Here is a 10,366-nt window from a genome sequence, read left to right as displayed (position 1 = left end):
CAAATTCTTTAAGCATTCCTTCTTTAGGTTCTATTATGAAATTAATGATTGTCTTTATATGAAATATGGTCCATTGATTGGTTTGACTTCTATATATAAAATTGTGAAAAGATGGAGTAATGCTTAGCATATTTCAATATTCACCACAAAAAAAGAGCATTTTTAACCCAATTTCTATGATTCAAACTATTGATGCCAAACTGGAGGCCCTAGAGCCAGAAAAATACTAACAGTAGGGCACAGGCTGCAGTGGGGCACAGGTTGTTCGCGAGAGAATGTTCTCTGCCTAAACACCTCAAAAGTAGGCGTTAGATAGGTATTATGGTTACTACAGTTAAAATAAAAAAATGGCACAATCTTATTGAAAAAAAACTTTTCTTTGATAATAGATTGTCACAAATACATGTTGAAAACAAGTAAATAACGTAGACATACTAGTCCTTCCTTTATTTGTCACAACCCATACGATACATTAAATGCATATAATGATCTAATCCACTATCTCTCAGACAACTCTCTTCTTGACCCTTTACTATCCGGTTTTGGCTCTTTACACTCTACAGAAACTGCCCTTACTAAAGTCTCTAACAATCTACTAAAAGCAAAATGTAATGGTCACTACTCCCTTGGCTATCCCAGACACGCTCTACACAGGGGCCCTTGGCTGTCCCAGACAAATTCCACACAGGGGCCCTTGGCTGTCCCAGACACACTCTACACAGGGGCCCTTGGCTGTCCCAGACAAATTCCACACAGGGGCCCTTGGCTGTCCCAGACACGCTCAACACAGGGGCCCTTGGCTGTCCCAGACAAATTCCACACAGGGGCCCTTGGCTGTCCCAGACATGCTCTACACAGGGGCCCTTGGCTGTCCCAGACAAATTCCACACAGGGGCCCTTGGCTGTCCCAGACATGCTCTACACAGGGGCCCTTGGCTGTCCCAGACACGCTCTACACAGGGGCCCTTGGCTGTCCCAGACAAATTCCACACAGGGGCCCTTGGCTGTCCCAGACATGCTCTACACAGGAGCCCTTGGCTGTCAGTGTCCAATGTGATTTTTTTTTTCCCCTCTTCAGAAGTGATGCCGCGTGTATCATTTTATACATTGATGGTCTCCAATCAATTTAATCTAAATCAAATAAATAGAGAAAATGCTGAAGATAAATACAGCAGACCGTTCCTAACCCTAGAATCAGTCCTGCCTAATTGTCATGGAGTCAAGGGTTGAATTTCAGTGTCTACCACTGGTTTGAAGTGATTAAGGTCTATTTATTCGCTACGAAAGCTCCTAATCTGAAAAGTGACGGGCGATTGTAACTTTGGAACAATATTTAGGTGATGCACCGTCCAACTGATCTCAGTCCCCATATTGACAGCTCAGGAAAGAGTCATTTGAGACTGACTTGTTTTCGAGGGATCTACTTTAGCCAGCTGAACAGTCTACCATATGCAATTGTCAGACAGTATGTCTATAGCAACTAGCCATGTGGCATTTATCAGATCAGCACTTCAATGCATCGAAGATAAAAATTGAAGCAACCTTGTATATGAGTCTTCATTAAAAAAAAAAATATATATATATATATATATATACAGTACAGACCAAAAGTTTGGACACACCTTCTCATTTAAAGATTTTTCTGTATTTTCATGACTATGAAATTTGTACATTCACACTGAAGGCATCAAAACTATGAATTAACACATGTGGAATTATATAATTAACAAAAAAGTGTGAAACAACTGAAAATATGTCTTATATTCCAGGTTCTTCAAAGTAGCCACCTTTTGCTTTGATGACTGCTTTGCACACTCTTGGCATTCTCTTGATGAGCTTCAAGAGGTAGTCACCGGAAATGGTTTTCACTTCACAGGTGTGCCCTGTCAGATTTAATAAGTTGGATTTCTTGCCTTATAAATGGGGTTGGGACCATCAGTTGTGTTGTACAGAAGTCTGGTGGATACACAGCTGATAGTCTTACTGAATAGACTGTTAGAATTTGTATTATGGCAAGGAAAAAGCAGCTAAGTAAAGAAAAACGAGTGGCCATCATTACTTTAAGAAATGAAGGTCAGTCAGTCCGAAAAATTGGGAAAACTTTGAATCTGTCCCCAAGTACAGTTGCAAAAACCATCAAGCGCTACAAAGAAACTGGCTCACATGAGGACCGCCCCAGGAAAGGAAGACCAAGAGTCACCTCTGCTTCTGAGGATAAGTTTATCCGAGTCACCAGCCTCAGAAATCGCAGGTTAACAGCAGCTCAGATTAGAGACCAGGTCAATGCCACACAGAGTTCTAGCAGCAGACACATCTCTTCAACAACTGTTAAGAGGAGACTTTGCGCAGCAGGCCTTCATGGTAAAATAGCTGCTAGGAAACCACTGCTAAGGACAGGCAACAAGCAGGAGAGACTTGTTTGGGCTAAAGAACGCAAGGAATGGACATTAGACCAGTGGAAATCTGTGCTTTGGTCTGAGGAGTCCAAATTTGAGATCTTTGGTTCCAACCACCGTGTCTTTGTGCAACACAGAAAAGGTGAACGGATGGACTCTACATGCCTGGTTCCCACTGTGAAGCATGGAGGAGGAGGTGTGATGGTGTGGGGGTGCTTTGCTGGTGACACTGTTGGGGATTTATTCAAAATTGAAGGCATACTGAACCAGCATGGCTACCACAGCATCTTGCAGCGGCATGCTATTCCATACGGTTTGCGTTTAGTTGGACCATCATTTATTTTTCAACAGGACAATGACCCCAAACACACCTCCAGGCTTTGTAATGGCTATTTGACTAAGAAGGAGAGTGATGGGGTGCTACGCCAGATGACCTGGCCTCCACAGTCACCAGACCTGAACCCAATCGAGATGATTTGGGGTGAGCTGGACTGCAGAGTGAAGGCAAAAGGGCCAACAAGTGCTAAGCATCTCTGGGAACTCCTTCAAGATTGTTGGAAGACCATTTCCAGTGACTACCTCTTGAAGCTCATCAAGAGAATGCCAAGAGTGTGCAAAGCAGTCATCAAAGCAAAAGGTGGCTACTTTGAAGAACCTAGAATCTAAGACATATTTTCAGTTGTTTCATACTCTTTTGTTAAGTATATAATTCCACATGTGTTAATTCATAGTTTTGATGCTTTCAGTGTGAATGTACAATTTTCATAGTCATGAAAATAAAGAAAAAAAATTTAAATAAGAAGGTGTGTCCAAACTATTGGTCTGTACTGTGTGTATATATATATATATATATATATATATATATACACATACAGTGGGTACGGAAAGTATTCAGACCCCTTTAAATTTTTCACTCTTTGCTTCATTGGAGCCATTTGGTAAATTCTAAAAAGTTCATTTTTTTTTCTCATTAAAGTACACTCTGCACCCCATCTTGACTGAAGAAAACAGAAATGTAGAAATTTTTGCAAATTTATTAAAAAAGAAAAACTGAAATATCACATGGTCATAAGTATTCAGACCCTTTGCTCAGACACTCATATTTCAGTCACAAGCTGTCCATTTCCTTGTGATCCTCCTTGAGATGGTTCTACTCCTTCATTGGAGTTCAGTTGTGTTTAATTAAACTGATAGGACTTGCTTTGGAAAGGCACACACCTGTCTGTATAATACCTCACAGCTCACAGTGCATGTCAGACCAAATGAGAATCATGCGCTCCAAGGAACTGCCCAAGGAGCTCAGAGACAGAATTGTGGCAAGGCACAGATCTGACCAAGGTTACAAAATGATTTCTGCATTACTCAAGGTTCCTAAGAGCACAGTGGCCTCCATAATCCTTAAATGGAAGAAATTTGGGACCACCAGAAGTCTTCCAAGACCTGACCATCCAGCCAAACTGAGCAATAGTGGGAGAAGAGCCTTGGTGAGAGAGGTAAAGAAGAACCCCAAGATCACTGTGGCTGAGCTCCAGAGATGCAGTAGGGAGATGGGAGAAAGTTCCACAAAGTCAACTATCACTGCAGCCCTCCACCAGTCGGACCTTTATGGCAGAGTGGCCCGACGGAATGCTCTCCTCAGTGCAAGACATATGAAAGCCTGCATGGAGTTAGCTCAAAAACACATGAAGGACTCCCAGACTATGAGAAATAAGATTCTCTGGTCTGATGAGACGAAGATAGAACTTTTTGGTGATAATTCTAAGCGGTATGTGGGAAGAAAACCAGGCACTGTTCATCACCTGTCCATTACAATCGCAACAGTGAAACATGGTGGTGGCAGCATCATGCTATGTGGGAGTTTTTCAGCTGCAGGGACAGGATGACTGGTTGCAATTGAAGGAAACATGAATGTGGCCAAGTACAGAGATATCCTGGATGAAAACCTTTTCCAGAGTACTCCGGACCTCAGACTTGGCCGAAGGTTCACCTTCCAACAAGACAATGACCCTAAGCACACAGCTAAAATAAAAAAGGAGTGGCTTCAGAACAACTCTGTGACCATTCTTGACTGGCCCCGTCAGAGCCCTGACCTAAACCCAGTTGACCATCTCTGGAGAGACCTGAAAATGGCTGTCCACCAACGTTCACCATCCAACCTGATGGAACTGGAGAGGATCTGCAAGGAAGAATGGCAGAGGATCCCCAAATCCAGGTGTGAAAAACTTGTTGCATCATTCCCAAGAAGACTCATGGCTGTACTAGCTCAAAAGGGTGCTTCTACTCAATACTGAGCAAAGGGTCTGAATACTTATGACCATGTGATGTTTCAGTTTTTCTTTTTTAATAAATTTGCAAAAATTTCTACATTTCTGTTTTTAGTCAGTCAAGATGGGGTGCAGAGTGTACTTTAATGAGAAAAAAAAAATGAACTTTTTAGAATTTACCAAATGGCTGCAATGAAACAAAGAGTGAAAAATTTAAAGGGGTCTGAATACTTTCCGTACCCACTGTATCCAGCCCTGGAAGTTACTACAGTAAATGCGAATAGGAGCTGTATACCCAAAAGGGCAGAATATTTTTTTAACCACGCATATTTGCAAAGTTGCTTCATTTTTTTATAGCTACAATGGAGCTATAATATCAATTCAAATAAGAATTTGTTGTCTCGTGATGTTGTAATCTAGAAAGGATTACACACAAAATACAGCGCATTTAGCACAAATGTAGAAGTCACCATTTACCTTTAACTACTGCTAAATGAAGAAGCAAAGTCTCCGCAAGAAGAGGCATAGAGCAGGTTTTATTCCTTTGTCAGACTGATACACAAGAGATCTTCTCCATGAACACAAGCAATGTAATTGGATATCATTAGGGATATGTGTTGTTTTTATTACACAAAATAATCCAGAATTCCCCTAACACATTATCTGCTTCTCAATAACAATTTAAAGGTTTAACAGTTCATACACATAATAAATATAAAATTCAGTTATACAGTAAAATTCTGCATCAATGTGAACAAATATGTGCTGGATTATCAAACAGCCATTAAACAGGACCTTTCACCAAATTTTTCATGTTGAACTGGATACATGATATAAGAGCGGCTGCAGAGCGGAATAAATATATTTTTTAATTTTGTCTCTCTGTTGTGAAAATATTAGCAATCAAAGTATGTGGCACCTATTGAGTTAACTTTTGTTAAGTCCAAGTAGGTGTTATAAGATAGTTTTCACTTGAGGCGTGTACTTCTTCTCACTGTATAAATTTCCCAATCAAAAGCAAGTAGCAATACAGCAGAAAAAGAACACCCCCCCCCCCCTACAATAGTTTGGGTTTCTCAGTGTGTGAGATGTAATGATACAGCTCTGATCTTCTGGTCTAACCTCCTGCATGATTAGAAAGAGCTGGAAGATTAGAGCACAGCTAACTTACATGTTTCAGATAAGGTCCCTGTGGGGGATTGGCAGCACTGCTGAGTTTAGTTGTGTCACATTACAAAGCCTTCTATCAGCTTTCCTCCTCTCATAGCATTGCTACCTCTGGTGTATTGTCACGCTCCCCACACTACCTGTCCAGAGATAAGCTCAAAGGTGTCAGTAATCACACTTATGTGTGTTGTATTCACAAGAACTTGTATTAACGCTGCAGTGAGAGCAGAGCAGGCTACTTCTGTATGAGACATATAATGACCGCCTGCTCTGTTCATATAATGACCTCATCTAAAAGGTAGAAAAACTGTAGGGGAACAAAAGCGCACAAGACCATCAGGTGATATCCTTTTGGGTGCAAAGGAAAGTAAAAGGAAGGTGCTCACCTGAGCAGGTTGTGTGCAGGCACAATACCTATGAACACCTGAAGATATGAGCTGCGGCTGCCTCGTGACTGGGGGATGATCTCCTCCAGGATATTTGACCAATTTGGATGATAACAACAAGTTCAGGCTGCACTGCTGTAATGAAGAATACTTAGGACCAAGATGAGTTGAATGGTTTTTATTTCCACAACGCATTTCAACAACTGGACTAGCATCTTTTTCAAGTGGAAAGAAAACAAAACAATTGCATAGTAAGTGTTCAAGGGTAGGGGGTTTCAAAAAGGCTGGAGGTGTTACTGAAACTGAAGAAATGCCCTCCAGAAAATGGGAAAAAGAGGGAGGAGTGGAGGGAGGAGTGGAGGGAGGTGAAGGAGAAAGTTGAGAAGTAGACTAATAGGATTGCAAAGGAGATAGGAAAAAAAGAAAAGAAAGACAAGAGGGCAATAGGAAATAAATAAATAAAATCTGCAGAGAAATGAGGTGAAAATAGGGAAAAAGAGAGGAGTAGATTAGAGAAGTGTTGGGTGGGGATCAAACTCTTGCAGGAAAAAAGGGATGGGGGTAAATAAATTGATTGAGCCATTGGGAGGAAGAGGAAGAAGAGACAACCAGAAAGTGGTGATGAGAGGAAAAAGGACATGCCAGAGAGGCAGGAATAAGGGAAGATGGAACCAGGGATAATTGTTGTAGAGAAAGACAGCGTGGAGTGACAGTAGTTGGTACAAGAGACAAGGAAAGTGGTAAAATAGGTAGTGGGAGACGCCTGGAGCTATTCAGGTTATAGCCGATGAACGCAGTGGATATTTTGACAATGTAATGTAGCAGATTGGATTAATATTAATGAAAGTAATATAGAAGATTAAACATATAAAGAAAATAGAAAAAAGAAACAAAATGTCTAAAATAAAAAAATTAAAAAATTACAAAAAATGATATTAAAAAAAAATGATGAAGGTGAAATTCGTAAGAGGAAGAGGATTTTTATTGCGAGAAGAGGTTTTGTGTGTGAAATAGTTCAATAAAAAAGTGGTAAGAATGGAACATTGAAAACGAAATTTGTGAGAAGAAGTGGAGTAGTAACGAATAGAGGTGTCTTCTCAAATTGTGATGTGTAGAAAAAGATTGTGAGGTGTCAGAGTGGGGTGGTGAATGAAGAGAATAAATATTAGGCAGTGAAGTAAATACAGAAAGGGAGTGAAAGATCAATTGGTATGGGAGGGAAATGAGGTAGGAAGGGTTTTCATATGCATATAGAGTATATACCTGTACATATGTAATAATATATATATATATATATATATATATACACATAAACACATACATAAACATGCACACATAAAATAAACACATGTATATACATACACACATACAAACAAATCAATAAATATGAGACTGAAAATAAAAAATATGAAAAAGTAGCAAAGAAAACAGAGGCTGCTTTATGTGTGATTCAGAGTGTGAAGGGAAAGTAGGGTGCAGGGATAGTGGAAAGAATTTTGGGAAAACCAGAGAAAGGGATGAAGGGGTTTTGCACATGAAGAAGTAGGGGAGAAAGTTTTTTTTGCTTTTTTAAAAGTCAATTAAACCACAAGTGGGAACAGCTGCAATGGATATGTTCCAAGGAAAATACATCAAATTACATTATATAAAACTGACATATAAAATATCAATATACTAAATGATTATTTTGATTAAATGTAACAATAAAATAATTACTATAAAAAAATATTAAGAAAAATTAAATCAAGAATGAAATGTAGAAAAAAAACATGTTGCGATAGTAAATATGGTTATAACTCCTATATATTCCAATAGGCTGGAAGCAACGATAAAGGTAAAACATATGATTCTAGGAGTAAAAGATGGCAACATATAAAAAGACAGATGGGAAAAGTTAGACCTAATAAAAAGACAAATACATACAGTTGAAACCAGAAGTTTACATACACTATATAAAAAGATACACATGCATGTTTTTCTCAATATCTGACATGAAATCAGAATAAACCTTTCCCGTTTTAGGTCAATTAGGATTACCAGAATTTTTAATATTTGCCAAATGGCAGAATAATGAGAGAGAGAGAATGTATTACGGGATTTTATTACTTACTACAAAGTCAAAAGTTTACATACACTAAGATTACTATGCCTTTACACAATTGTGGACTGCCCATATGATGATGTCATGTGTTTGGAAGCTTTTAACAGTTTTTTTGGCAACAACTGAGTTAATTAGAGACACACCTGCGGATGTATTTTAATGCATACCTGAAACACACTGCTTCTTTGTGCAGCATCATGGGAAAGTCTAATGCTGATGCACCAGGTACCCACAGCTGATTGGGCCAAATACCTGTGGACTAGTTTGACAGGCCGGGCACGGGATGCAGTCCGATCGCTTGGGCCTCAGGACTGCCTGGACTATTGGACTGTTAAGGATACCCTGTTGGCATTTTTTACTATCACCCCCAAGGTATATCGCATCAAGTTCTGGACTTTGTCTCGCCACGGAACCTCCTATGTAGAAATTGGCAGTCAACTCCAATGACACTGCAACCATTGGCTCGATGGTCGCGCGGCCCACTGTGCTGATGCCCTCCAGGACATGATTTTTCTTGATCAACTTATGGAGAAAATGGCCCCAGAAATATGAGAGTGGGTAGCCGACCGGAAGCCTGAAACCCCAGAGCAAGCAGCCCTATTGGCCGACTAATTCACAGCCAATTGTACCCACTGGAGACACGATATGCCCACCGATCGCAGGAAACCCCTCAACCAGGGATTCAAGCAGCCACCAGCCATTCAAGCAGGACTATCCCGTTACCCAGCAGAAACCCCACCAGGACAAAGGATTACAAGCAGGACCTGTAATTTGCCCAACCCACAGAGCCGTTATACATGCGGCCACCTTGGACACAAGGCCAAAGATTGCTACAGGGCCGGGACCCCATGCCTGGAGCCTGTCTGCCTGCCCATCCGGTCAATGTCTGCCAAGACTAGCCATCAGGGTCTGAGGGACGCTACCCTAAGGATACACCAGCAGAGGAGAAAGTGATGTTTCCTGTTCACACTATAAGGCAGGTTGACCACTGTACACTAACCAACCTCCATAACCACCTCCAGCCAGTCAAGGTCAGTGATATCAAGGCCCAGGGACCTCGGAAAATTGGGCCTTCCATCACCCTTCCCAGTTCAGATATTGCACCCACAGAACACCATTTACCGGTTCACCAAGTGACTATCTCCCGGGCTGGGGGTCAGCGCCCGGGGATTGGGCGCATTTATGTGGGCAATTTACCAGCCGATGTATGGAAAAAGGAGCAGGTTAAGTTGTTCCGTTGGTATGGGTGGATCTGTACCATCGAGCTGAAGAATCGTGGGGAAGGCGGTACCACACCGTTTGCCTTCATCAGCTTGCAGGATCCGCAGGATGTGGAGAACGCCGTGTGCGGACGCAATGGATATGAGTATGGTTCTCGTCAATCACGTGTGGAGTTTTCTAGGTCAAGCCAGAGACCATGTTGAAGATATGGAGGAGACCCCGGAGGAACGGACCCCCTCCCCAGCGAACTGAATACAAAGTCCTCTTCTCCAATCTTCCCCCATCGGGAAGTTGACAGGATCTAAAAGATCATATGAGAGAAGCTGGAAGTGTCTGCTATGCTGATGTGAACAAGGATGGCATGGGAATTGTGGAGTTTATTCGCAAGGAAGATACGGAATATGCTTTGAGGAAACTGGATGTTACAAAGTTTTGTTCTCAAGAAGGTGAAACCTCTTACATTCGTGTCTGTGCTTAAAGACATGCTTATGGACTGTGCCCAATAAAAGTGATAGGAAACCCATCACGTCTGGCTAATTAAGAAGGGGGAGATATGTGACAACACAGCTTCTTCTTAATTATCCAGACATATAAATCAGTAGGTCAGGAGCCATACACCTTTTATTTTTATGTTGACTTTTGAATTTTTGTTCCTCTTTGATTGTTCAACACAGACTATTGTTTGTATAAACCTGAATATTGATCACTTGAGTTGATTTTTGGTAATTGATGAATGACTGTTATTTACATCTTATCTCAGCTCCTACAACGTATCGCTAAAACGCTAGTTTTGCAATACAGAGACTCAGGATCTTTGAACAATGGATGTTT

At 41.0% G+C, this 10,366-nt stretch overlaps 1 pseudogene; it reads left to right on the top strand.

Moving 5' to 3' along the window:
* The first annotated feature begins 9,267 nt into the window (after nucleotides 1-9,267).
* Nucleotides 9,268-10,013, top strand: LOC141167331 (serine/arginine-rich splicing factor 9 pseudogene; annotated as a pseudogene).
* The last annotated feature ends 353 nt before the right edge of the window (nucleotides 10,014-10,366 follow it).

This window comes from Phyllobates terribilis, unplaced genomic scaffold, assembly GCF_046119375.1.
Source record: "Phyllobates terribilis strain yellow unplaced genomic scaffold, ASM4611937v1 Scaffold_11__3_contigs__length_659146591, whole genome shotgun sequence".
In the NCBI taxonomy this organism is placed as follows: Eukaryota; Metazoa; Chordata; class Amphibia; order Anura; family Dendrobatidae; genus Phyllobates; species Phyllobates terribilis.
This window is presented reverse-complemented; position numbering and strand designations above follow the sequence as displayed.